The sequence below is a fragment of the Meleagris gallopavo genome, chromosome 1, assembly GCF_905368555.1.
Source record: "Meleagris gallopavo chromosome 1, MGAL_WU_HG_1.1, whole genome shotgun sequence".
Lineage (NCBI taxonomy): Eukaryota > Metazoa > Chordata > Aves > Galliformes > Phasianidae > Meleagris > Meleagris gallopavo.
In genome coordinates, this window is record NC_139404.1 from 117,538,734 (window position 1) to 117,565,070 (window position 26,337).

The 26,337-nt window shown below is 37.2% G+C and overlaps 1 long non-coding RNA gene across 3 annotated transcripts in view; it reads right to left on the minus strand.

The window, feature by feature from the left end:
• Positions 1-8,959, minus strand: part of LOC146545588 (uncharacterized) — a 114,744-nt gene extending 105,785 nt beyond the window's left edge. For all 3 annotated transcript variants that reach the window (XR_014881256.1, XR_014881254.1, XR_014881253.1), the window contains exons 1-2: positions 8,901-8,959; positions 7,726-7,810 (exon numbers count right to left, since the gene is read on the minus strand). This is a non-coding gene — a long non-coding RNA (uncharacterized LOC146545588). The remainder of the gene's footprint in view (positions 1-7,725; positions 7,811-8,900) is intronic.
• Between the last annotated feature and the right edge of the window lie 17,378 nt (positions 8,960-26,337).

Below are 26,337 nucleotides of genomic sequence, written 5' to 3' on the forward strand. Positions count from 1 at the left end.
GTTTAGTGACCTTGACATTCTCATGGAGGTCACAGAGGTCATACTGACAGAAAAGGCCAGAATTGTGTGTACACTCAGAAAATGAAAGTTGAATGTCATGAGGTGATGTAGGGGTTTTTAGATCCTAGAAAAGATTGCTTCTTAAAGCAGTTATTGGAACACCTCAGAAAAGGTAAACCTTGAATTAATCTAATCCAAGACCAAGATTACGATGTTACTGCTAAATAGCTACTATACTGTAATTACCATGATATACTCAGATTTAGACCCATATAATGTAGAACTACTTAAAAATCAAGTACCTATTTTCAAGAGATGAAAAGAAGCAGCCAAAATCTTACATGGAGATCATGTAAATATACTATTCTGAACCTCAGAGTAAATGTAATTCACCTACTGAAAAAGAAAATATTGGAAAGTATCCCAAATCAATCTTTAAAGACTAGAGTAAGTGGTTTTACTGGGAGTTAAGAAAAAAAGTACTTTCATATTCGAATGGAAAAAGAGCATAAACAAGTTAAATATAAAATTAATGAGACAGGACCGATAAGGAAAGAAGACTTTGGGAAACAATATTGTAAAAGAATATAAATTAAAAATACACTTACTTATCAAACATATTAGGAAGCCTGCCAGAAAGAGTTGGAGGCCAGTGGATGATCATTGCTTAACGGCAGTTCTCATAGGGCAAGAATGCAGAAATATTAAGCCAATTCTTTTCAATGAGCATCTCTATCAAGAAGATACTGAAATCAGAGGGCTTTGTGTTACATGGATCACAGTTTAAAGTAGAACTATCTCATAAAAGGTGTCAGAAGAATAAGATTCAGGAGGTAAAGATTAAGTGAATGCAGATAAATAATCACAACTGGTTGCTATTTACCTGAGAGCCCTAGAGGAACAGAAATATGAAATTGAAAGCTTTCAGCTATGCAATGGAGCCTATTGATTAAATCAGTCGTGGTACTAAAGAGGGTAAAATACCAAATATAAATACAAGTTTTAAGAATTATTTAAGGGGAAATTCAGAAACTTCAAGATATTCTGTGTTTATTTGGTAACATGTGAACTATTAGAAGCCAACCTAAGGCTAATAGACACAACCTTACAAGTCTATTAAAGATCTTTGCTCATCATTAAATATATAGAAAAGTGATCCAGTTAATACACTGGCAAAAAGCTTTTTGCCAAGGGCCTTTGCTAACAGCCCTTGGAGAAATTAAGTTGAGGTAGGATAGCAGAGAAGGTCTTCTGTGTACCAAAGACTGTTAAAAAGATAGAAAATGAAGAGTAACAGAAAATGGTGAGATTTCACAAGGAAGAGGGTAATGGTGCAAGTCTGGAGGCATCTGTGCTGAGGTCTGTGCTGTCAAATATACAAATATACTAATATATAATCATTCATTACATTATTAAGGAATGTGTGTGCATGTATAAAATACATATAAGTATACTAATACATGTGTTTTAATATACAGGTGGCAACATGACAGGAAGTCTGTATTTAGTATCTACAAATGCAAAGTAAAGCCTGTAGGAAAATCTATCCTAGCTGTACGCCTACAGCAACAAGATCTAAATCAGTATTACATTACCATGTAAGACAGAGAGCCTGGAGTCACTGGAGATTGTTCTGTAAACACATTGGCTCAATAGCATTAAGAAAAAAATCAGACAGAACATTAGGAACTATTAGGAAAAAGAAGTGTTGTTTACTGTTTTGCCTTCTATGTCACTGTGAATAATCATAGTTCATCTTCTTGCTGGGTACATTTTTGGAGGTCTGAGCTTTCACTTTAAAGAAGGTACAATGTAATTGAAAAAGCATTATAGCTATCACTCAATAGATGGATTGAAAGATATTATATACTATTCTTATAAAAGGGTGTAAGGATGGCTGTGGTACAGAGCAACACTTATACAAGACAATATCCTGGATTCTCCAGGAAGAGAAGAGAGAGCGCAGAGAGAACAGAGATGCAGCCAGGCAGCAGATTGCTTCCTGCTCTTGTCTGACACTAACTCTTTACCTGCTCAGAGCATTTCCTTTCATGGCCCTGCTTCTGTAAGGGTCAGATACCACATTTCAGATCAGATCAGAAGTTGAGAAAGATGTTAGCAGTGCTGTCTCAAAATAGGTAAGACCTATCCAGAATCCTCTCACTTCTTAGTGAGCCATTCCAGCTTGCTTTGTACTTGAGTGGGATACAACAGATATGCACCGATCTACTCAAGAGCAGAAAGTACCCTACCTAAGGTAGGTAGCCTGAGGTTCAGGCTGCCAAGACACACCCTGCACTATGTCAAAAGATGTTGGTGGACCGAGCTTTGCCTGATAGCCCATTTGTTACCAGAACAGCTCAATCTTACAAAGGATACCCTGCAGATACAGAGACAGATGTAATTTATAGAGATATTTATTGGCTAATTGTTGTCTAATGGTAAATACATTCAGGAAGAAACCACATGCTTTATGTACAGATATATCTGCGATAAAGGAAAAAGTGGGAATGTGTTGAAGAGTTGCTTGTTACAAACTCTTTGCTCATCTCTTATTAGAGAGAGGAAAACTTAGAAACCCTCTGCAATATCTAGTTTGCAAAATGAAATAAATAAAAAGAATTAATTGAAAATATGTTGCAGTCACCGCATTATTATCATTTAAACATTATGATCTTAGAAAAGCAGATATCTGAGAGGAAATACTGTCACTTGGCATGAAATACAGTATTTTAACAACATTAGTACTCAGAGGCAAAGTATTAGTTTCCAAAACTTTAGAATATTGCAATTTTGCATCATGTTATATTATTTATATAAATTATATATTATAATATAAATATATTATATAAATTTTATATATATATATTTTTTTTAACCCCATAAGCATCTTTTTTTCTTTTTTTTTCCTCCAAAGAAAGAGGTTTTAAACAGACTCAGAGAGGAGATGACTGTATAAGCCACCAGATCTGTCTGAAACCAGGTGCACCTATTTTTTTGTCTTTTGTTTTCACAGATAATGGATTGACAGCTTTGTGGTTTCCAAAGGATACATAGTACATATAAATGTCAAAAAAAAAAATTCAAACATTGCATCTTTTTGTCTGATGAATAGTCCAGTGTAAGGTTTTCACAGTTCTAAATAAAATTTATAATTTAATGTGTTTGATGCTTCAAGAGAAGCTCAGAGGGCACTGTGACCAAAAAAAAAAAAAAAAAAAATCAATAAGATGGGGCTATGGGACTATTTTGTAGAAATGTTTAGCTGATTCCTAATACTTATTGAAATTTATGCTAGGGCTGAGTGGTTCTATTAATACAAGACCTTATTTTTCTCACTGATGAGTGTGGAAAGACAAGGACACCAAGCCTCAATGCTGCTCATAGAAGAACAGAAGTTATCTTATAAAGCATACTAGTATGAAGGATTAAACAAAAAACAACATAACAAGTTCTTGTCATAGCACAGTGGTAATCTTTGGGAAGTAGTGTTTTTTTTCTGATCTACCATTCCCAACTGTTTTCCAGCAGAGATGTGGACTCCAAGTTGATGATGAAAGTCTGATTGAAAACAGATTTAATCTTGTTTGGTTTTTTTTTTTTCCTTTTTCCTTATCTTTCATGGATTTCTTTGAAGTGGAATATGGATTTCTGATAGACAACTCAATTGATGTATTTCTTCACACTTTTTAATGTGAAGTATGAATAAATTCAGAACTGGGATTGTTTAGTTTGGAGAAGAGGAGGCTCAGGGGAGACCTTATCACCCTCTACAACTCCTGAAAGGAAGCTGCGGCAAGGTGGGGGTTGGCCTCTTCTCTCAGGTAACTGTGATAGAATGAAAGTGAATGGCTCAAATTTCTTCAGAGGAAGTTCAAGTGGGATATTAGGAAACATTCCTTCTCCAAAGGAGTGGTGAGGCATTGGAATGGGCTGCCTAGGGTGGAGGCACCATCCCCAGAAGTGTTCAAGAACCATGATGCCGCCAGATGTGGCACTGAGGGTTGCAGTTAGTGGGCAGTACTGGTGATAAGTGGACGGGTGGTTGAGATAATCTTAGTGGTCTTTTCAAACCTTAATTATTCTATGATTCTGAATTAGATGACTGGCTGTTTGTGAAACCTCTTGGCAAGTGAGGAGAGGGACTCCAGTCTGGAGAGCCTGCTCAGGGAGAGAGGCAGCGGCAAGAGCATCTGAGGCTTGGAGGTCCTTCACATACTCATCTTTGCATACAACAAATCACTGCTTTGGCTGTCACTGCTGACTATGACTTATACTTGATACACAGATCCCATTCATAGTTTTAACTAGTAAGTGAATACTAGAAAAAAGACAAGGAATGTTATGATTTCTAGTTAGAATTCACAGTTTGGAGTGATGCTTTACTGCAGATTTTAGGAGTACTTGGAGGAACTGGGCCTGTACAAAACATAGGAAGAGTTTCAAGTCCTCTTAGATAGGAAGAGTTTTAATAGGAAATCATACTTCTAAGCGTCTCCTCTCTTTTTGGGGAAATGTTTGCTCTGAGCTCCTTAACAGAGACAACTCGCAGTGCATTCTGTAAATGAGCACACAGAGGTCTCTTATTTTCTTCTTTCTGTATATCAAAGAAAGAAAGTTTTGGGACAGGATAAGGATAGTGATGAGATACAGCTGTGCTTGTTGTAGAGCAAAAGTCAAAAAGCAAGTCCCTGTATGTAAAATTCAAAAAAAAATTAGTTAAAAAGCTAAACTAACTTTTTATTTATAAACAGTAATGTTCCATGGAGCAAAACTGACTGTGCACCATCTGCTTTTAATTTGTAGACAGAATTCATTGCCTAGCATTCCTATACCTATGCCCTCTGAGAATTCACTTATAAAAGCAAATAAAATTACCTTTTGGTGTACAACTTTCTCTCCTTTCTAAATTATTTGTAGGTGGAAACATTTCCCTGAAGACTTCTCCCCTTGTGTCAAAATGAGCTCCAGTGTCACACATAATAAACTTCATGATGACACCATTTTTGGCATACTGGCATATTACTTCTGTAAGGTAAAACTTAATTCTAATAAATTTATTGTAGAGAACTGATGGTAGCTCTTCCATCAGAGTTATACCTACAGAGAATCCCCTTCGGTATCTTTCATTTGGCTAGAGGACCAAGAACCATTTTAATATGTCTGTGAGCCTAAGATAGACATAAACCACATCAAAACTGTAGTACTAAGCGGAAGTATTGTCTAAGAACTTCCTGAAAGTTGACACAAATAACCTAGAATGATATTTGCCATTCTGTCTTGTGCAATACCCGCTGATTCAGTAGTTGATACTATACCTGCACAAGTGGTTCAGTGTAATTATAATATGCAAATTGGAGGGAATTTTGAGTCTGAATATGAAGCAGCTTACAGTTATATCAGGATTGAGCTGATTACAGTAATAACTGAGTGTTTTTGGCATTTTCTGCCTTTCCTTTTTAAGAATACCACTGTTATAAAAAACATCTTTGTATCCTGTTTGTTACATGATACTTGAGCCTTTGCATGTAGGGTCACAGCCAAAGCCAAAAGCAATGTTAGGAGCTGGACTACTTTTCACCTTCTTGTAACTTCTTGGAGATGACGGCTCAGTGGCATGTTGAATAATCACCCAAATTCGTAGGCTATTAGCCAAACACAAGAAGACTATATACTGTCAAGCTACAGAGATTCAAAAATGCTACATGTACTTCTACAAGCAGCTACATGGCTATATATTAATGAAGCCTTCAAAAAGGCTTGAGAGCAGACCTGAGGTGAAAGATTTGGGAGAGTCTGTTCATGAAAGATTCAACATGAGCTGGCAATGTGCACTTGCAGTCCAGATGGCCAAACCTACCCTGGATTGTATCAAGAGAAGTGTGAGCAGCAGGTTGAGGGAGGTGATTCTGCCCCTCTGCTCTCATGAGACCCCATCTGGAGTACTGCATCCAGTTCTGAGGCCCCCTACACAAGAAGGACATGGAGCTGTTGGAGTGGGTCCAGAAGAAGGCCACAAAGATTATCAGAGGGTTGGAACTGCTTCACTATGAGGACAGGCTGAGAGAGTTGGGGCTTTCAAGCCTGAGGAAGAGAAGGCTCTGAGGGGGCCTTTTAGCAGTTTTCCAGTACCTGAAGGAGCCTACAAGAAAGCTGGGGAGGGATTTTTTATAAGGGCATGTAGCAACAGGATAAGGGAAAATGGCTTTAAACTGGAAGTGGACAAATTTAAACTAGATATTGGGAAGAAATTCTTTACTGTAAGGGTGGTGAGACACTGGAGCAGGTTGGCCAAAGAGGCTGTGATTGCCCTCTCCCTGGAAGCATTCAAGGCCAGGCTGGATGGGGCTCTATGCAACATGGTCTAGAGGGAGGTGCTAGATGGAACTAGATGATCTTAAAAGTCCCTTCCAAACCAAACCATTCTATGATTCTATGATTCTAAAATGATGTTAATATTATTGTTGTTGTTACTTATGGACACCACACAACATGCTACTTTATATCAGGTGGCTGCTGCCAAAGAGCAGTATAACTGTTTCAGAAAGATTAAGCCCTGGAGGTACATCTAACAGAAATGCAATGTATTATATCCCATAAAAAATAATGCAGGCAAAACCAAAATAAAGGCAAACAGAGCAGGATGTGGTTATTTAGAAAATGTTCCACAGAACAAGGGCTCGCACAATGGCAAGCCTTCCCAACACAAGCTTTAATACTGCAAGCAATCTCCCATAGGGAACAGAGTTATGAATAGCAACACTGAGACTGGCAAAGGGTGAGAGCCTCCCTGGTGCTCTGCAGGATCAAGCCTCAGGCTTGTAACAGTGCTGTAAGCTGCATGTCTCAGATCACTGCTGAGGACTACAGTCACGTTGCTGTACAGGGTGCCATTGCTGGGAGGTGAGGTGGAGGGGATGAAATCCTTCCCTATTGTAAGCTTATCTGACATCAGCAATTATCAGCTCCCTGCTGTCTGTGAAGCATTTCCTCTATTTCAGCAGCTGGGATGGTGTTTTCCTGGCTTGCTGCAGTGCAATGATTAGATTGCTCTCTCTAGCCAGCTAGTGCTGTGATGCTCCAGGCTGAATGATAACTAGGGCAGACAGAAAGGGTTGCCCCTAAAGTGCTCCTGGGAGCATCTCACTCATTTGTTGTTTTTTTTTGTTGTTGTTTGTTTGTTTATTTCCTCCCCAGACTGCTTGCTGACAAGAGGCTTGCAATGGATGTAGTACCAACAGCCATCCTAGGTCATGGTTGTTTAGCCCTCATGCTAACATTGTTCAATAATATTCAGATTCATTAATTCAATTACAAGAACCTACAGCCTGTTTAGCTTTGTTGTTGTTAGTATTTATTCCCGTCTCAGTTTAGCTGCACTCAAACCCTTCTCAGGATAATTGGGGAGGTACATTTTTGTAACATTTAGGCTGAACACAATAACAATAGGACTACCAGAGAAATCTTTCATTCTGCCTTACCCCATCTGACAGCTTCGTGTGGGAGCTTGTGTGTTTCGTATGGGCCCTTGTGTGTTTCCAAATTCTTACTTCTTTGCCACTTTTACTGCTTTATATAACCTTTTTCTTTGTTCTTTAACCAAGTAATTCTGACACTGAACAGTAAAGAAAACAGATTTATCTAACTGTTGGCTTAACATTATAAATCAGTTACTAACAGAAACAAGATAAGAAATTCCATAGTTATTCTTTTAAAATACTGCACCTTCTTTTCTCCATCCAAACTCATAATTTGATGGCTTATGGCTGACTCATGATTTTCATATGCCTGCAACTGGCAAGAGCTGTGTCTGTACAAAGGGCAAAGAAACAGATAATCAGATTTGTGATGTGTGCAGGAAAAGTCTGTAACATTTAAGATCTTTAGCAAAATACCCCAGGAGTCCGAGCAAGTTACAGTAAGCAAATTATCTTGGAACAAATTATCTGATATCTAATTGAATTTCCTGCCATGGCTCCCATCAATCTTGCATACTGAAGTGCGCTGCACTTGATAACAATTAGAGCTGATGATTAATTGTCAGACATAAAGCAACTCAAAGAATACATATGAAGGCATATTTTAGGCAAGATAGTTAAGTTTTCTTTGTGAATGTTACCAAACAGTCAACTAAAGCATTCAAATTGATGAAGATCTTTAATTGGTAAGGATTTCTCATTAAGGAAATTTAGATAATGATATCACACCATTAGGAGAAAAAAAGAGAGTTTGCTGGTAATTGTTTTCTTTTTCCTTTTTCTAGGTAGGTATAGAATGGTTCAGAGGGTTACTTGGGCAAAAATCTCTTTAATCTTATAGAACTAAACATTTAATGAATAAAACACGTAATGAAAAAAAGATAATTTAGTATACGAAAAAATATCACATACCATTTTTCTTTTGTGGCAAGCAAAACATGAAGGGAAAAGATTAAAAGAGTGGAATGGTTCCATAATAAGCAGAGAAAGGATAATGAGTGTATGTGGTTATAAGCTGTCTTCTCTCTTCAACCCTGGTTGCTCCAGTTTTCCATGGTAATAGGAGGGTGGAAATATTGTTGGCATGGACACTTAATAGTTCTGAACATCTACATGCTAGAGATTCTCAAGGAAAATGAACATTAAGTGTTTAAGTTTGTCAACAGTTTAAAGGGCTGTTTTGGCCCAGTTTCGTGACTAGTGGGGCGGACGGATATCGCAAAATCCACACCTTTGGAAAAAAGGGAACAGGGGACCCCAAAATAATTAAAAACAGTAGGAACGATTCAAGGAGAAACAAACTAATTTACTAAATATGGTATCGGAATGCAAGATAATACACCATAATACAATATAATTAGAATTGAAGCTAATAAATCAAATATAATGAGAGAATGTGTCCAAAAGGTGTATAGGCCTCACCATAACGCTGAGGTGAGATGCACAGTCCAGTTGAGCAGCAGGGAAACGGAGAAGAGTGGATGAAGAAGAGAACATCCGGTGACCTTGTCAGGGGTTATATCTCCTCTCTGACCGCAAAGCCCCCTGGGGAATGTAGTTCTCTTCCGGACAGATACCCAGAACTTGAGCATTAACAGTTAAACTCCCAGTGCACTACATGATGTAATGATGTGGCATACTGATAACTAATCATCATAAAACCACTACAAAGTTCTTCATATACCTTGAGAAATAAACTCCATCTACAGAAAAGCAAAGTCCTTCCTTTTTGGTGTGTTCGTGATGCAAGGCTTGCTGAAACTGCTGAGATGGGTTCCACAATTTGACCCTACCTGTTCTGATATAATGCTTATTTAACTTTATTTTCAAATGAGTAATTACTCAGCAACAGCTATTCAAAGCAGAATAAACACAACCTTCTCATAGTTCTCCAGAACTACTGTTTTTATATATGGCAATAGGCACAAATTATTTGAAATTTTCCCTGTTTTCAGAACAACTATAATTCATAACTACTATAGTTTAAATTATGTGATTACTATGACAGTCAGCACTGTTAATAAACAATGATTCCTGTATTCCATACCTTATTCTGTAAGTTTAGCTACAGCTTGTCTTGTGTAATATATTATGAAACTATGAGAGTTCACATTCAAATGCAAGTTTGTGTTTCATTTACAGTCAGCTCCCAAACCTCAGGATATTTGTTGTTGTTAGCTTGTCTGTTTTTGTTGTTGTTGTTTTTCTGTTTTATTTTGTTCTCCTGAAGTCACAGAATCATGGAAATACAGTGGTTGGAAGGGACCTCTGGAGATCCATAAACCCTGCAAAAGCAGGTTCCCTAAAATATGTTACACACAAATGCATTCAGGCAGGTTTTGAATATCTCCAGAGAAGAAGACTCCACAACCTCTCTGGGCAGCCTGTTCCAGTGCCCTGTCATGCTCACACAGTAAAGGTTTTCCTTGCATTCAAGCGCAACTTCCTGTGATCCGTTCGTGCCCATTGCCCCTTATTTTGTCACTAGGAAATGTTGAAAAGAGCCTGGCCCCATCTATTTGATTCCCACCCTGTAGATATTTATGAGCATTGATAAGAAACCTCTCAGCCTCCTCTTGTGTAGGCTAAACATCCCCACGTCTCTCAGCATTCCTTCATACAAGAGATGCTCCAGGCCTCTCATCATCTCTGTGGCCCTCTGCTGGGCTCACTCTGTAAGTTCGCTGTCTTTTTTGAACTGGGGAGCTCAGAATTGGACACAGCACTCCAGATGTGGCCTCACCAGGGCAGAGTAGAAGGTGGGGATCACCTCCCTTGGCCTGTTGACTATGCTCTTTTTAATGCACTCCAGGATATAATTGCCCTTTTTGGCCATAAGGGTACGCTGCTGGCTCATTATCACCCTGTTGTCCTCCAGAACACCTAGGTCCTTCACTGCAGAGCTCCTCTCAAGCAGTTGAGACCCTAACTTGGACTAATGCTTGCACTTATTCCTCCCCATTTATAGAGCTTTGCACTTGGCCTTGTGGAACTTCAAAAGGTTACACTCCACCCAACTCTTCAGCCTTGTAAAGCACAGTTTAGACAAAACACTTCAGGTAAAGGATTTTTTTTTTTTTTTTTTGCTTATTTATTTATCTATTTTATTCTCTTATAACAGCTCTTAGAAAAAGAATGCACTTGGGAGCTAGTACAAGTTGTGGAAGATGGTTATTCAACAATAGATAAGTCATTACCTTTCTACTAAACCCCAATCCAGCAATATTCCTTGCAAAGCATTATTTCCTTAAGAGATTTCTTCATTTTTAAGTCTGACATATCTTGACAAGATGGCAGGTGATGATAGGATTAAGAAAGATTAGTCAAGGTAATCTAACATCTGAATAAGACTTTGACAGGGAGCCTGCATACTGATATTGCATAAGCCATCTCATTACACTTTATGTTTTGAAATAATTTTCTGTTACGCCTCTGATAAATATAACAATAAAAGACAAGATAGGTATTACTTAGTGCCTTTTATCAGCAATTGCTCTTCACAGGGTTTCAAGTGAAACATGTACATCCTGCCGACAAGAAAGCAAGCTCTGTGTCTGCGTGGGGAAGATCACAGTTTCACTGTACTGCATTCCAGAAATAGCAGGGAAATTTGTCAAGGTTTTCTGTACATTCTCTCCTTTTCTCCTACATACAAACCCATGCAATCTTCTAAGGACAGGGAGAGATGCCAAAATGAACACAGTGATGTAATGGTCTGTGATGCTGGGGTGAGGCAGAACTGACTGCATCTCGTTACTGTAGTAGATGGTCTGGTTGTCATATGATAGGTCTCTAAGCCTATCCCAGTCACGATCAAGTATATGTAGTTAAATACCTCTAAATTTAAACTTCATAGACATCTGAAATCAGCAACAGATAGCCACCTATTTGAGAGGCTAGTGTTTATCCTCCCTAATTTCTGTCATAAACAGTTAAAACAGAACTCCGCTGTATATCATTCTGAGGGTGGATAAAGGAGACAGATCCTCAGCTATTTTGTAACCCACAGTGAGGTGAGAAATCCATGGTGAGGCATGAAAATGTGAGGTGCCCAAGACATGGACCACTGTATTTTACTGTAACACCTAATGTTTGCATTGCTTTCTAAAATGTATTTCTATAATTTTGCAGTCATCGTTTGAAGATGCAAATTTTATATAGATTTAATTATATATAAAAATATATAATATTGTCACTTATTATTTGAATTACCATAATAGCAGATGCTTTCATGCTGTGGTGGCAGTGCAGATTTTATGTTCTTAACTCAAATGCAGACATCAGTAAATATTTGTACAGCTACCTAGTTGTTCCTATGCAGCTGAGGAACCCAAAGACTGAGTTTATTCTCCATTATTCATGTTGACTGTTCTTGTAACAGTTCCCAGCTAGATTAGAGGTCAAAACAGCAGCCATATGCAGTGCTGGATTGCTTGCTGGTTTGTGGATTGCTTTAGAAACAATTTATAAAAGACATCTGCAACAGACATTGAATTGCTTCTAGTATCAAATATACCTGTGACTAAGGTACATTCTTAGAGAACTGTCTCCTTCTATAATTACAGATTATAATTATTCTTCTAGTTGCTGCTCATGATTTCATATTGTCACCATTCTCCTTAATATTTGAACACTCTCCAGACAATCACAGGCTTAATAATAAATTCCTGAAAATGAGGTTCAAGGTTGCTGAGTTGAAAGTATGAATTTGCTTTGCTTTAAGATCATACTAGCCTTTCAGAAAAAAAATCCTTAATCCCCAAAGGACCTTTGCACTGCAGGATTACAGCCATTGACTAAGAGGGCTGGTTGGAGTTTCTGGCCCAGTTTAACTGAAGAAGTTTTGCCTCTGCAGGTTGGGATAAAATATTTCCAAAGCATGATGATGTGAATATAATTTGAGATCTGGTTGAAAGATTTTCCGATGAAAATATAACAAGTGGTCTTGCAGTGGTAAGACTCCAGGTTCACTGCACTTATATGGAAACTCTGTGAACAGCTATAAAGTTTTGTCTCGATCTCTGAGCCATTCCATTTTAGATTCAGCACAAACACTGATAAGCCTCACTGTTTTTGTGTGTGCAGCAGAAACAGTCCAAAAAAAAAAAAAAAAAAAGACAAAAATAAATAAAGAAATAGCAAAAAAGAAACCACCAAACCCACCAAAAAACTATCAGAATTATATGTTCATATTATCTTGAAAGAAATCACACACAGAATGACAATATATACTATATACATAGGCATACAAGATGTTGTTAAAAAAAAATCATCACTGCCAGAATATCGTCTTCAAATGTTTCTATGCAACCTAGGAGACAAAGGAAATGCCACGAGGTTTTTTTTCATCATTATTCTGAAATAGAAAACAATGAAAAAATAACCACAACAAACAAAACCCTTGTATTGAATAAGGTTAAGTTTTCAGTCAAAGTGCTATAATCAGAAAGCAGCAAGGAAAGAAAATCTAGCTAGAAGAGCTGTGTTGTAAAGAAGATATTTTTGTTAGCAATTTTTTTTAGAGTGAGCTTATACTTGTGTGCATTTGTAAGTTGGAGTATAGAATTGAAATGTGCGGCATCAGAAAACAGCAATTCTTTCTTATCTGCATTGTAGTTGTGATGAGACTGAATCAGAGGTTGCAAATCTGAGGTTTAAGGCTACTTCTTGTCCTGAAGAATTTTCACATGTGAGATTAGATTAAAGATTAAATAAAACGTTATACGAAGACTAGATAAAAGGCATGCTCTTGTATTGAATTTTTCCAGCTTCAGAAAGGTATTTTGAATACTTTATAGGTATATTTAAACCAACACAGTTAAAGAAAAAAGTAGAGGATCTCTTTTTTTTTTTTTTTCTCAGAACAGTTAGATGCTACATCTGTATAAACTGCATTTCTTTAAGGAACATCAACAAGTGAGTATCATACTGCTTCCCATTGACCCTCAAAGTCTCTAAGTTTCATCTGCAGCTAAAAACGAATGCCTGTTTCCTTGACAGAGACATTTCTTGTTTGCATGAGGAAAACAAGAGGCTTTCAGTCTCTTAGTGTTTAGGTGACTCTAGGGAGGACAAGTGGTGTTCTGCATCAATAACCCTTCACATTAAATATCTATCAAGTGTGGTACACTGTACCTGAGGTACAAATATTCTTTAGCTTTCCTGTCCTTGATTCTAGTCTCAAGGTTATTCTCCTGGTTCTCTTCTCATCTTTGCTCAGATGTAGCCATTGTGGTTGACATTTTCATATTTACAGTTCTGTAATAGATATTCACAGATGTGTGTATGGGGATGGTGCTCAAACTCATCTTGTCCACTGATAATAGGCTGATGTTTGATGTCTATGTCCTGCTTACATTGGAGGCATGTTATAAATGAAAGGACTCTGCTCTTACATAGGGATTATTTTTATTTTACCTATTTTAATTAAGCTATTGGTAATGCTGTATTACTCAGCAGTGCAAAGTGGAAGCATGACTTCAATCTACTAACCTCAGTTGGGTAACTTGAGAGTAGGTGGGTGCAGTTCAAAAAACAGTATGCTCCAGTGCAGAGTTGAAGGGCTAATAAAGAACAGAGAAAGTCCATGATAATTCTGAAGTTCTTCCTATTGCTGTTGCTGGAACGTCCTTATGGTTTTCCTTGGGGGACTTCAGAGTTTAAAGAGTGGGGGAAATACAACAGGTCAGTCACCAAAGTATTTTGGGAAGCATCACATCAGGACAAATTATGCAAAGCTTCTACTTGTAAGAGTGTTTCTGAAGGCTCTTTAGAATTCTAGGAAGAAGCCAGATGCTTTCCTGAATTTGTACAAAAGATATAATATGTCTTTTTTTATTAAAATAACTGCATTCTACTCAGATTTCATTTTAAGAAGAGGGCTTGCCACCCTGTTCGTATGATAGCTTATGTGAAGTCTTCCTTCTGCCTGCCATGATGCTACCATTTTCCTGGTTATCTGTGCTTTCTGTCTTGAAACTATATTTGATTTTAGTTTTCTGCCCATAAAAATTGACTTTGTTCTGTTTTTGTATACAAAGTCTAATGATTAACTACTAGTACTACCACAGCAAATCACAATATTTAGGCACTCATATCAGTAAAACACTAAAAGAGTAAATTAAAGGAAAATTTGTTTTTAATGCACAACACCTTACGTAAAAAAATAATCACTGATTATGACTACAACACTTTTGATGTGATCCACACTCATGGAAATATTCTCTCTTGTATCCATTAGGTTATTAGAAAAATTCCTAGTAAACAGAGCAGAGCCAAAATTTCACTCAACTCAGTAAAAAAAGGAAATGTATAGGATAGGAAGTGGGAGAAATAGCACTGAAATGCTTACGTGTTTTCGTTTAAGTTTTGTAATCAGGATTTACTCATATGTGCTTGAATTGAAATATTGATGCAAGGAGCATTTTTGCTTTAGCTCGATGGGTACTGATGCCCATCATTTAAAATTCCAACAGAGGGAATTTGTTGTTATAGAAGGAGCCTATTCAAAGAGACAAAATGTAAAAAGGTTATGACCTAGAAAGTAGTAATAGGTAGTGTCATATGTTCTGAAATACGCAAAATTATTAAAATTACAGAAGGAAAACATTCAAGGTAATGACATACTATCCATGAGTCAAAGATAAAACTAGGATGTTGGTTCATTGGCCATATTCGTTCCCTTCAAAAACATAGGATATATTGTTTACATATTCCAGTAATAACAATGCCTTAAATTAGCATTCAGATGATTTAAGATTCTTTATATCTTTAATTTATTACTTACACATTCCTCAATGCCCTGTTACTTACTTCATTATAAATAATTAGGCAAGCAACACTAATGAAGAGTTAAGTAAATTGATTATGTGTAGAACAATTTCATTTTGATGGATGAAAAATGATTCATAAGAAAAAAGTGATTAATTTGTCGGCTATGAGTTTATGATGTTAGTCGTATTGCTCCTAAACAAGCTGAAGAGCACATTTTGTAGAACATGTACGAGTGAATATCTTTCTTCTGTTGTATTCAAGCCTGCTGTATCATTTGTAATTTAGATGCCATTTCTACTACATGTTTTGACTTGGCATTGGTTTCCAGTTACTTTCACAAATATGAAGTAATTCTTACTAGTTATTTGGAAAATTTGATTCATTCTTTTCTTCATTTAACAAGTGACTGAAAATCCCTTTCTTTGACTTCTTGTGTAATTTCTAGTTAGTATATATATATTTTACTAAGAATCAAAGGATTCTTTTCCAGAGATGGTTGTATTGAATCAAAATTGTTTTTGTTCTACAACTACAAATTAGGTGCCACCCAGTGCATTTATTCAAGGAAACGTTATATTACACACATCCCTAGAATTCACCTGTACACTCTCCTGAGAATATCACTTCAGCTGAAGAATAATTTGAAGGTTTTTTGAGTCAAACTTCAAAATAAGTGAAAAGTGTATATAGAAAATGGCTTCAGCGGCAAACTGTATACATTCATTTAATCTATTCTCTGGTGAGATACCTAAAAAGTAAAATATATACCCAATAAAAAAAAGGGGAGGTGAGGGAGATGGGGGGAGGGGGGTGGTAATTCTATCATACTTTTATTATATTAAAATAAATAATTTTTGCATGCTTATTCATCCCTAATGCTATGGGCTTGAATCTTTGTTCTCCATTCAAAATTATCACAAACAAGGATGCTGAGACAACAGCACTAATTTACCTTATCAAAATTCCTGCCGTGTTACAAAGCATCATGAAGTTCAAGACCTTGTGGTGCTGGATGAGGTGCAGTGACATAGAAAATAACAATCCCTCCACCAAAAACCTTGCATTCTAATTAGCAGAAGCTCTGAGTGAAAAGGATGGCAAGAAAAGGACAGAAGAGAACAATACATGTAAAGATGATCTGGTGGGCAGCTAAGGGGTCATAAATCATTTAATGGGTTGTGAGGATGTTTTGCAGTTGCCTGATAATAATAAGTATTACAGCATAACAAACTGAAGAAACAATCCTGAGATAAATTGAAGAAAGAAGAGCTCATTGTTGAAGGAGAGTTATCCATGATGTGCAAAGGAGTATTTATAATGTTAATGTTTCCATGAAAAAATGCTGTGCTAAACAAGCTATTGATTGAAAAATAATAACAGGTAGCAATGAATCCTGAGACTAGGTGCACTGAAGATGTAAGCAGATCTTAACAGATTTGTATGCCTTTTCCAAGTGACCTGGCAGATAGTTATTGTGGTAAGAATAGTTGTGGAGCATCAACCAACTTGTAAAAATTCTTCCTTGTTAGGCAAATTACAGTCAAACCCTACTCCATCATCTTTTTCAAACAGAGAATTTCACAGTGTAGGCAATAGCAGATGTTCATGATCTGTGGTTTTGGCAGTCAACATCATAAGACTACAGATCACTTCCATCCCAATCCATCTGTTGAGCTAAGAATACACGCTTCCAGTGGGGCACTGCCTCTGCCACAAAAAACTTCAGGAAATTTCAGACTTTATTTTAAGCCTAACTTAAATAAGGGTGTGGGTCAGACCTCAGACCTCTCTAGAAGATGTGGTGAAAAGAATAAAAGCATCTTATTCTTCATGCTCATGTGATTTTAAGATAGCTTGCCTGCCACTAAAGACATTGATAAACATTTTTTGTGCTGAAGAGTTATGTGATTATCGTGTTCAGCCTTGGAAGCAAGAGGCCAACACATATGTGAGAAATGAGTGAAGTAGAAACCTTCTTGCTAATTATTCTGCTGACTTAATAGGACAGGCAGTGAGGCAGCAGAAGTTGCTTTAACGATGCTGCCAGTGGCTAGGAAAGGCATTGTGGTCCTCTCTTACGAGATGAACACAAATTCCTTGTCTTGTCCATTGAGAACTGATTCAACCAGAAAGAAAGGTGATTATCACAAAGAAGCAGTATGCCTGGCACCCACTCTTCCAGAACAATCCAAAATCAGACAAGACTGTCATTTTGAGCTTCCTCATAGACAGGAATTTTTAGAAATAGAACAGCCCAAACTGCAATAAGGACAATTCTATTTTCAATTTTTTTGTATAAAACTTGTAGAGTCTTCAGCTCATGTTCTAGTATTTATTCATGGTAAAATGCTGTCCCAAATATTCAAAAATAGTATGTTGGATGTTAAGGATGAATTATTTATGGCCTTTATTCTGGACTGTTCCAAGAAGCATTCATATTACCATTTTTTTGTGCTTGACACAATTTCATGAAAGTATTTGACAGATACATTCAACTTAAATTTAATCTAATATTCTAACATCTCCATACATACTATACTTGAAATACTCCCATTGACTTCAGTGGGAGCAATGAAATTCTGTGTTTTCAGGAAATCTCAGCCTCAAAAGCATATTCATTCATGTTACATTCCTAAACTCCCAGTGACTCATTAAATGCAAAATAAAGCCTTCTCTGAGGCTTTTGCGTATTTTAGACCCTCAGCATGTGTACATATGCTTATGGGGGTGAGCCAAATGATCTAACTTTTGAATATTTAGAAAAATCTTACTCTTGAGCTATGGAAGATTTGGAGATTTATTTTTCCTATTATTTAAGAAAAAAATATGAAAAAGAAAAAGTAAATAGAAAATGAGTAATTCATGTGTTGTACTGTGTAAAAAGCATGTATGTTCCTAGAATTTTGTCCTGGAAGAATTCCACAAAACCACTGTGGAAACATTTATCAGTGACTTTATGCTGTTCCAAAGTCACACAAAGAGAAATGTCATTTAGCAGTGATGTTGTGCTTCTACTCACCAAATACTGTTTTGCTGTCAGCTATAGCTTAGCTTGGTTTCTTCCTTTATTTTCTGAAGAAGCCTGGACAAGTTTTCCGTTGGGAACACATGAGTATGGGAAAGTTTTTGCTTTTTTTAATTCAGCCCTTTTGGAGTTTCATAGAAACATGGACAGTGCACTGTTACGTGGTTTGGAGCACCTGTCAACCTCTGACTATGATTCACAAGTGAAGCTTCTTTTCCCATCTGTTCATCACTCAAAAGACAAGTCAGCCAAGATAAAGGTTCATCCACCAACATACTCCTTGGAAATGAGTCCTTTTGCCTGCTTCAGACAGATTTTTATCTTCTGTATATTTTTGATTCCTTTGCAGTTTTATAGGTGTTCTCCTAGAACCGTGTGACTGCTTACCCTCATACCACCTACTTTCTCAGTCATAGAAATATAAAATAAATTACAAGTTGAGTCATCCTTTCCCAGTGCCTTAAACAGCTGAAAGAATGCCTGACCCTTGGTTTTTGGTCTTTTCAGAAAAATGTGTGGATATTTGATGGAAAAGAAGTTTCCCTCTGAATGATTCACTGCTTACTTCAGGTGTGGGGAAATCTGTTTCCAGCACCTCCGAACTGCTGAATCATATTCAGGCTGGGAATCTGAGTGAGTGTCTTTGCTCCCAGATGACTATCCTCATCAAGCACATGGGCTGGATAGAGAGATACAAAGAGAGGTGAGTGAACCCAGGAGATGCTGAACACTGTAGGTCTCATGCTGTTGAAAAAAATACAACTTTCTAGCTTGTAGATGAATGGCTCACAGCTGATGATCCAAAGCTGCAACTGACTAAAGATTTTCCATTGCATTCCTTTGGTCATTGTTCCTGTGGATGGCTTGATTCTCCTCAGTGAGATGAACCCTACTTTTTCTCCCATTTTTCATTTCTCCCCTTCTTGTTCTTCTCTTTTTCTCATTTTCTCTTTCTACTTTTTCCACAAGAAACTCACGTTTCTTATACTTCTTTTCTGAGTTTTTCTCCTTCACTCCATTAATTTCAGTTTGGAAAAAATTTACATTCTTTGTTCCTGTCTTCCTTCATGTTATATCTCCCATTATGAACAAAAACACTGAGTAGTCTCTGTTTATTCCCCATATCCTTTTTCTCTCATACTCACACACTTCCCTTGCTGCTATTACTTCTCTCCAGATATTTGTGCCCACAGAACAACTTAAATGTTAAGGTTCAGAATAGAGAGCATTTAAAGACTTAACACGCTCATATGCAAAGGCAAATCACAGATGGTGTAAGATGTCAGCAAAAGTGACTGGATGCTATAACTTGTTTAGTTGCCCTAGGAAAGTCATATCTCATTTTTGTTTCACTTTCAAAATGGCTCTAATGATATTTAATGCCTTTGCGATTTATGGATGGAAAGCTCTATGTACAATCTGGTTTATTGCTATTATTTTTGCAGCCAAATTTGGCTCTTTAGCTGCTTCCAGTTTAATTCTTGAATATCTTGAGATCATACATATGAGAATATGCAAGATTAAGAAAAAAAGAGCAATTTATTATTATGAGTCTTATCTTCCACAATATAAATCTAAAGGGTTAAAGAGAAGCCTACTTTTTGGAAATCATGAATTTAAGACATATAGTAAATATTCAGTTGTCTGCTGTGAAACCTGCTAGTTGGTCAGACGAGTCTGTATTCTGAGAAAATTTTTTAAGTAGTTAGGAAACAATGAAATAAATACAGCATATTCAGAATAATAATGCCAAGTGAATTCTTTCTGTTATAGTGGTAGGTTGTTTCCCCTTCTAATCCAATGAGATACAGAGCTGTACCCAAGAGGAATGACCTAGATACAGACTACAACTGACAAACATTTTTTAAGAGTCAGTGATTGGCATTGAACTGCAGTGAAAAACTAAGGGTGTAATTCTTATGGGAAAGAGTTGATGCACTAAGCAATGTTTTCAATGTGCTGAAGGTTGGATGGTTTTTTAACAATTTTTACAGCAAAACCATAAAAGCAGGCCAAGTATTGCTTAATTGGGCTCTTCTTCTTTTCTTTCATTTGATTTATCTTGGCTTTCCCAAAAAAACACCATTTGTACTCTTGATTTCAGGCTGATTATTTGGAAGCAAAGAGTGAGGTGCAAAAAAAAAAAGAACAACGGGGTGAAATTTAGGCTCCTCCATCAAGACCAAAATTCACAAACAAAAGTGCTAAACCACTTCAGGGTTTTTAGCCTCAGATTAACACATCTCTTCACTTATGTGTGAATCTCAGACAGGTCTCTCAAACCATAGTATTCCAATAAATCAAGTAATGCAAGCTGCCTAACTTGTGATGTGATCCCACAAACAATTCCAGGTTATAGCAGCAGCACAAACAACTCAAAGCTAGTGTCCTAGGGAAAAAAATTTAGCTGCCTCCTGGCATTAGAGCATGAATAGAAAGAGAGAGAGAGGTGAGGATTCTGGCCCCTGATGCTCAGGGTATGCTAATTTAGTGAGTTGGAATCCCTTGCAGTCTCATGGTTTAATGAATCTTGCATTCTTGAACGCATACCCCCAAAGAAGCTTCGTAAGGTGGCTTCTGCCTAGATTATTCTACAGGAGTGGATTGGAGTCCCCTTTAAATGAAGACAAATCAGACTTATATTACACACACACATATGGTGAGTGATCCAAGTAGTAGGTTGCTACACTCTAGGAAGAAAGTCACCAGCTGTGATCAGTATCCTGTGCTCCTTGACCCGTGGTGGTATGGTTATCATAATGAAGCCCATTTTATAGGGAAAACATTCCTTGAGTCCAAGTTGGTCAGAAATCAGTCCTCTTTCCCCTCCTTATCAGCCCTGAAGTCTTGAATGTGAGATAGACCTCCCTTCCCTGGTTGCAGCAAGGTTCCTTGATGCCAGGCCTTTTTTTTCCCCCATTATCTGCCCTGGAGAACTCAGGCACTCGGACAGCTAGATTGTTGTAGTGATATCATCACAGAACAGGAAATCATATCAGTGCACAGAGAACTGTCTGCAAAATCAAGCAGCAGCAAACTCTAAGCAGGACTTAGACAAGAACTGCTGTAGACAGGAAAACCTCTGATCCCCTGGTAATCATGGAAACCCTATTATCCCATTATTTAAGTGTTCAAGAGGTGCCTGGATGAGGAGCTGCAAGATATGGTTTAGTAGCCTGTGGTAGCAGTGGTAATGAGAAGACGGTTGGACTAGATGATCTTATAGGTCGTTTCCAACCTTGCGATTCTATGATCATCTGCTTCATCTAAGGACAGAGTGAATGACTCACGATATTTTGTATGTTTCAATTATAGATTGTGATTTTACAGTAATACTGCAATCCACATGAATATTAAGATTCAACCCTATCTGCAGAGAGTTTCTAAAATTCTATGCTATGCTGACCATAAAATTGTTTTGTTTTGTTTTGTTTTAATTAAATCTTTATTTATAACTATAGCTTAGTGTTGGCATCATTCTGCCTGGATCCCCAAAAGAACCTGTTTGTCCCACTAGCAGCAGGCAACATCATCATTATTGAATGTCTTCTGAAATGGGCATCATAAGGATCTCAACTCAGACAATTATTTTCAGCTCTGAGTCTGAGTCTCACAGAATCACATCGTAAGACTGCAAACATGTATCCTTGACCAGGACAGATTTTCTCAGAACTCCATCTGTTTGGATTTTTGCCTGAATTCACATTTGATTTTAGATATCTTTCTCAACTCACTGCATGGTGCTTAGGTTTCTATTTTTTTAATTTTATTTTCAGAATACACTTGTCTGGATTTGATATCCTGAAATGAAGACATTGCACATCATCATGTCTAAATGCCTTTTATATTTGTTTATTTAATCTGAACAACTGAGAATATAGCTTTAGACTCATTTGCTACAAACCTAAAATCGAAATCCTAAATAGTTCATTAGATGCTGAGAGATTAGCACATCACACATTTCTCCAAAATGGCCTAATTAGCAGCGGTAATAGACGAGAAGTGGAAAGAGCTGTCTGATCTCCTCCAGCCATCTAAACATGGTAGTGCGTGCCTTTGTTCTCCTGTCTTGTTAGTTCTGTTTAGAACGATTTTTTCAGTGATCAGTAAAGTCAGCAGGAATGAAGACAGCTCAGCATCTTGAAAAATTGGGTTACGTGCTTAGATACTTAAATGTGGCATGTACTCATGTGTGACCCAAACTGCTGCATGGAATCCAGTTAGCCACTCTTCTTCACTCCAACTTTTACTATTGAATGCAGAGCTTGACAGTGCTAATGAAGCTCTCTTTCGGACTACTAGCATCTTCAGGCAGTCAACCACCTGCCTTTATCACTGACAATGCAATAACATGATCATTAACACTTATCATATAAATGATAAATACAATGATAAAGAAGACAACAAAAGCTACTTTATGAAAATTATCCATATGGAAGGATCATGTAAAATGTTACTTAAAGAAATTGCATGACAAAATTAGCAGATCCATGACTACATTTTTGAGCTTCCAGAGCCATCTAGATCACTGTTGGCTGAACACGAATTGTCAGAACATACCACTATTTACTATGTAAATTACTATTAGTAGATTTAAATACATCTACCACTTAGTGTAAAATAATATTTATTCATTGAATGCCAGTGACTAGAAAGGATTATCTGTGTGACTTTTTTTTCCCTAACTTAAATTACTCAGAACATTGTTTAGGCCAAATGTTTTCTCCTCTATAGAAAACTAGTTCATCTCTTCTAAGTTGATCTCTTCTGTCAGATAATCTTTGGAAGTATTTTATCTACACTATCTTTAAAAAAAAATCCACAATTAGTAAAAATACTTTGTACATTGGAAAACATAATTTGTCTGATTAGAGAAGGAGGAGGTAGATTTAATGTTCATTTCTGTTAGCCTCCACTTAAAAGACAAATTTCTGCTCCATATTGCCTCTACAGCCAATGGAAGCAAAGGAAGAAATGGTTCCAAATATCAGTATATGGCACCCTCCTTAAACACACAAGTGCTTGCATCTTTCTATTAAAAAACAACTCAATTTTGGATTGTTAAAATTAATTAAAATGATGTTATCACAAGGCTTTAGTTTTACGTTGAACACACGTGAATCAACATTTATTTGTACTGGAAACAAAAACTGAGCTCTCCTTTTATTTTTCCCATGTTTTTACCAGACACTTCGTGCCATTCTATATTCATTATTCAGTCTGTTTTAAATAAGTGTTGAATACTGATTAAGTTGGTAATTTAACACATTCAATATTATCCTATCCAGAAATGAAGACTGTTTCCTTTGCTCATTGATTGCCACTTTAGATTAAAGTTAGTAAATATACTCAGGTAAATATTGAAACTTCTCCATACTCATTTGTGAAGATTTTGTTTTGGCATGGCAGTGTGATGATAGAATCAGAATCATAGAATCACCAAGGTTGGAAAAGACCTACAAGACCATCCAGTCCAACCATCTGCCAAGCATCAACAAATACTCCCAGGTTCATTTCCTCTGTCACTTCCAGCCATTCTGCCCCAAGCCTGTAATGTTGCCTGGGGTGGCCAAAGGGCAGGACCCGGCACTTGGTCTTGTTGTATATCATCCCATTGGCTTCAGCCCAGCAATCCAGATTGTCCATATCCCTCTGCAGGATGTTCATGTTCTCAGATGTAGGCCCTTATTCAGGAGTTCACCCCATTTCCATGTAGATATGCTCATTTTAAACCCAGGATTAAGTTCAACTGAGCATATTTGTTGGGAACTTTGTTATTCAACTGTCAGAAAGGTGTCACTAGGTCTAGTAAGACTTTTGATCTGACTCAAAGCAATTATTTTTATATTTTCAAGTACTTTTCTGCATTAGGAACAGTCAAATGTATTTTATAAAGCTCATAAGGACCCACCATTTATGCTTTACAAGATGTACTTAGCAAATACAAACAAATTAGTTCAGTAACAACTTTTCCTAGTAAAAACCTTTCTATTAATTACTGTCCTGATTTCAGCTGAGTTGATTTTTTGTCGTAGTGTCTAGTATGCTACATTTTGGCTTTAGGAGAAAAACAATGTTGATAACACACCAATGTTCTAGTTGTTGCTGAGCAGTGCTGCACAGAGCCCAGGAATGCTCATTTTCTTATGCTGCTCTGCCTGTGAGATGCTGAGGGTACTCAAGGAGCTGGGAGGAGGCAGAACCAGGACAGCTGACCTCAGCTGGCCGAAGGGATCACTGAGTCATTGAAATCATCAAGTAAGGTTGAAAAAGATAACTAGGATGATTTAGTGCAACGATCAATTCATCACCACCGCGTCCATGAGCATTTCTCTCAGTGCCATGTCTATATGTTTCATGAACACTTGCGTGGACAGTGGTTCAACCACCTCCCTGAGTAGCCTGTTCCAATGCATTACCTCTCTTTTGGAGAATAAATTTTTCTTACTATCCAACCTGAACCTCCTCTGATAGCTTAGAAGCATTCCCTCTCATCCTATCACTAGATAATGGTGGCTTCTTTTCAGAATGGGAGTTATTCCTTTCTCTATGAGAGTTATTTTTGTCGGTGGGGAAGAAATCAGTGTTATTCTGCATAAAATAGGTCTATGGGGTATCCCATATTGGGCACTGGCAGCACATCAGACAGTGGATGGTGAGCAACTGTGCTGTGCAACACCTGTTTAGTAATCACTATTATTTTTTTCTTTTTCTGACTTAGTAAATAGCTTCTATTTCAACCCACAAATTCTACTTTATTATTTCTGATTCTGACTCCTATTCCAGGGGAGTGAATGAATGACTGTGGTGCTGAGCTGCCACTGGGTTGAACCACAACAATATTTTCTCCTATTTTTTCTATTTCCTTATTATATTTACATTAAATATTGTACAAAATATTCTGTCTAACAAAGATAAAATGATTAACCCTGTAAATCTGACATACCTCTCTGGTTAGCTCTGCACCATTTTCATTTCCTCTTAGTCTTGTGGGATGCACTTGCTGCAAAATACGACTTGTGTTTTATATGTAGGTAGAGTCTGGATAACAATTACAGGAAGGTGGTTAGCCAAACCAATCGGTGAGAACTAAATTGAACTGGATTCAGAAGTTGGAATGCAAATATTTTTATTTAAATTTTTATTAATCGAAGTAAAATATTTGGCATTAAAAATTTTTAAAATAATTTTCCTTACTCTAGAGTCATGAATCAAGACCGACAGCAGGCAACCCAAGTATAAATTGCTCAAATTCTCTGTTGGCTGTGGCATATACGTGGCTATTACAATGATCTGACATCTATCTCCACATCTTGAGTAGGCACCACTACACCATTTAATATTAATTCCTCAGGAGTGACATCTCATGCACAGGGATTATGAGTCATTAAATCACCATTTGGTAACACTAGGCACCACTCTCCTCTGGAGGTGGTGTTCAGCATACTCAGTGTATCAGCCTCAAAATAATTATTTCCACTCTCCTAAATTATGCTTCTCCTACATTTGTAGAAAAAGCTCTTTTAACTAGAATATTATTTTAAAGATGGAAATGAGCCTGAGCAATGGAACTAGGATTAACACCTGAACTTTGTCAAAGGAATGGATCTAGTACCAACTGCTACTTTATGGCTGATGTGAGCTGCTCTGCTGGTACAAGTGGTTAGGAAAATCACCAGATGCAGCTCTCCGATGACTCCTGCAGAAAGAAACATGCAGAACATGGAAATGGCTGGTGATTTGGGGTGTTTCAGCTATCCTCATTTGTTTTAGTGGCTTTCTGGGCCTCTGGACATCAGTGCACATCCCAGTGCCACTGAGTTATCTCTGATTGAGGACTGCTTCTAGACAGAGCTGTGCTTGTCCCTGAAGGAGGACGGTGTCTAGTTTCCAAACACAATCTACTTATACCAAATACATTCTAAATAATTCAAAGCAGAGATTTAAAAACTATTTTTGTAGGAATAACATGGTATGGGGTGCCAGGTATCTGGAACAGTGGTGTGAAGTGCACTGCTTGAAATAGCTCATGAACTATTAATGATACACGTATTACAACTT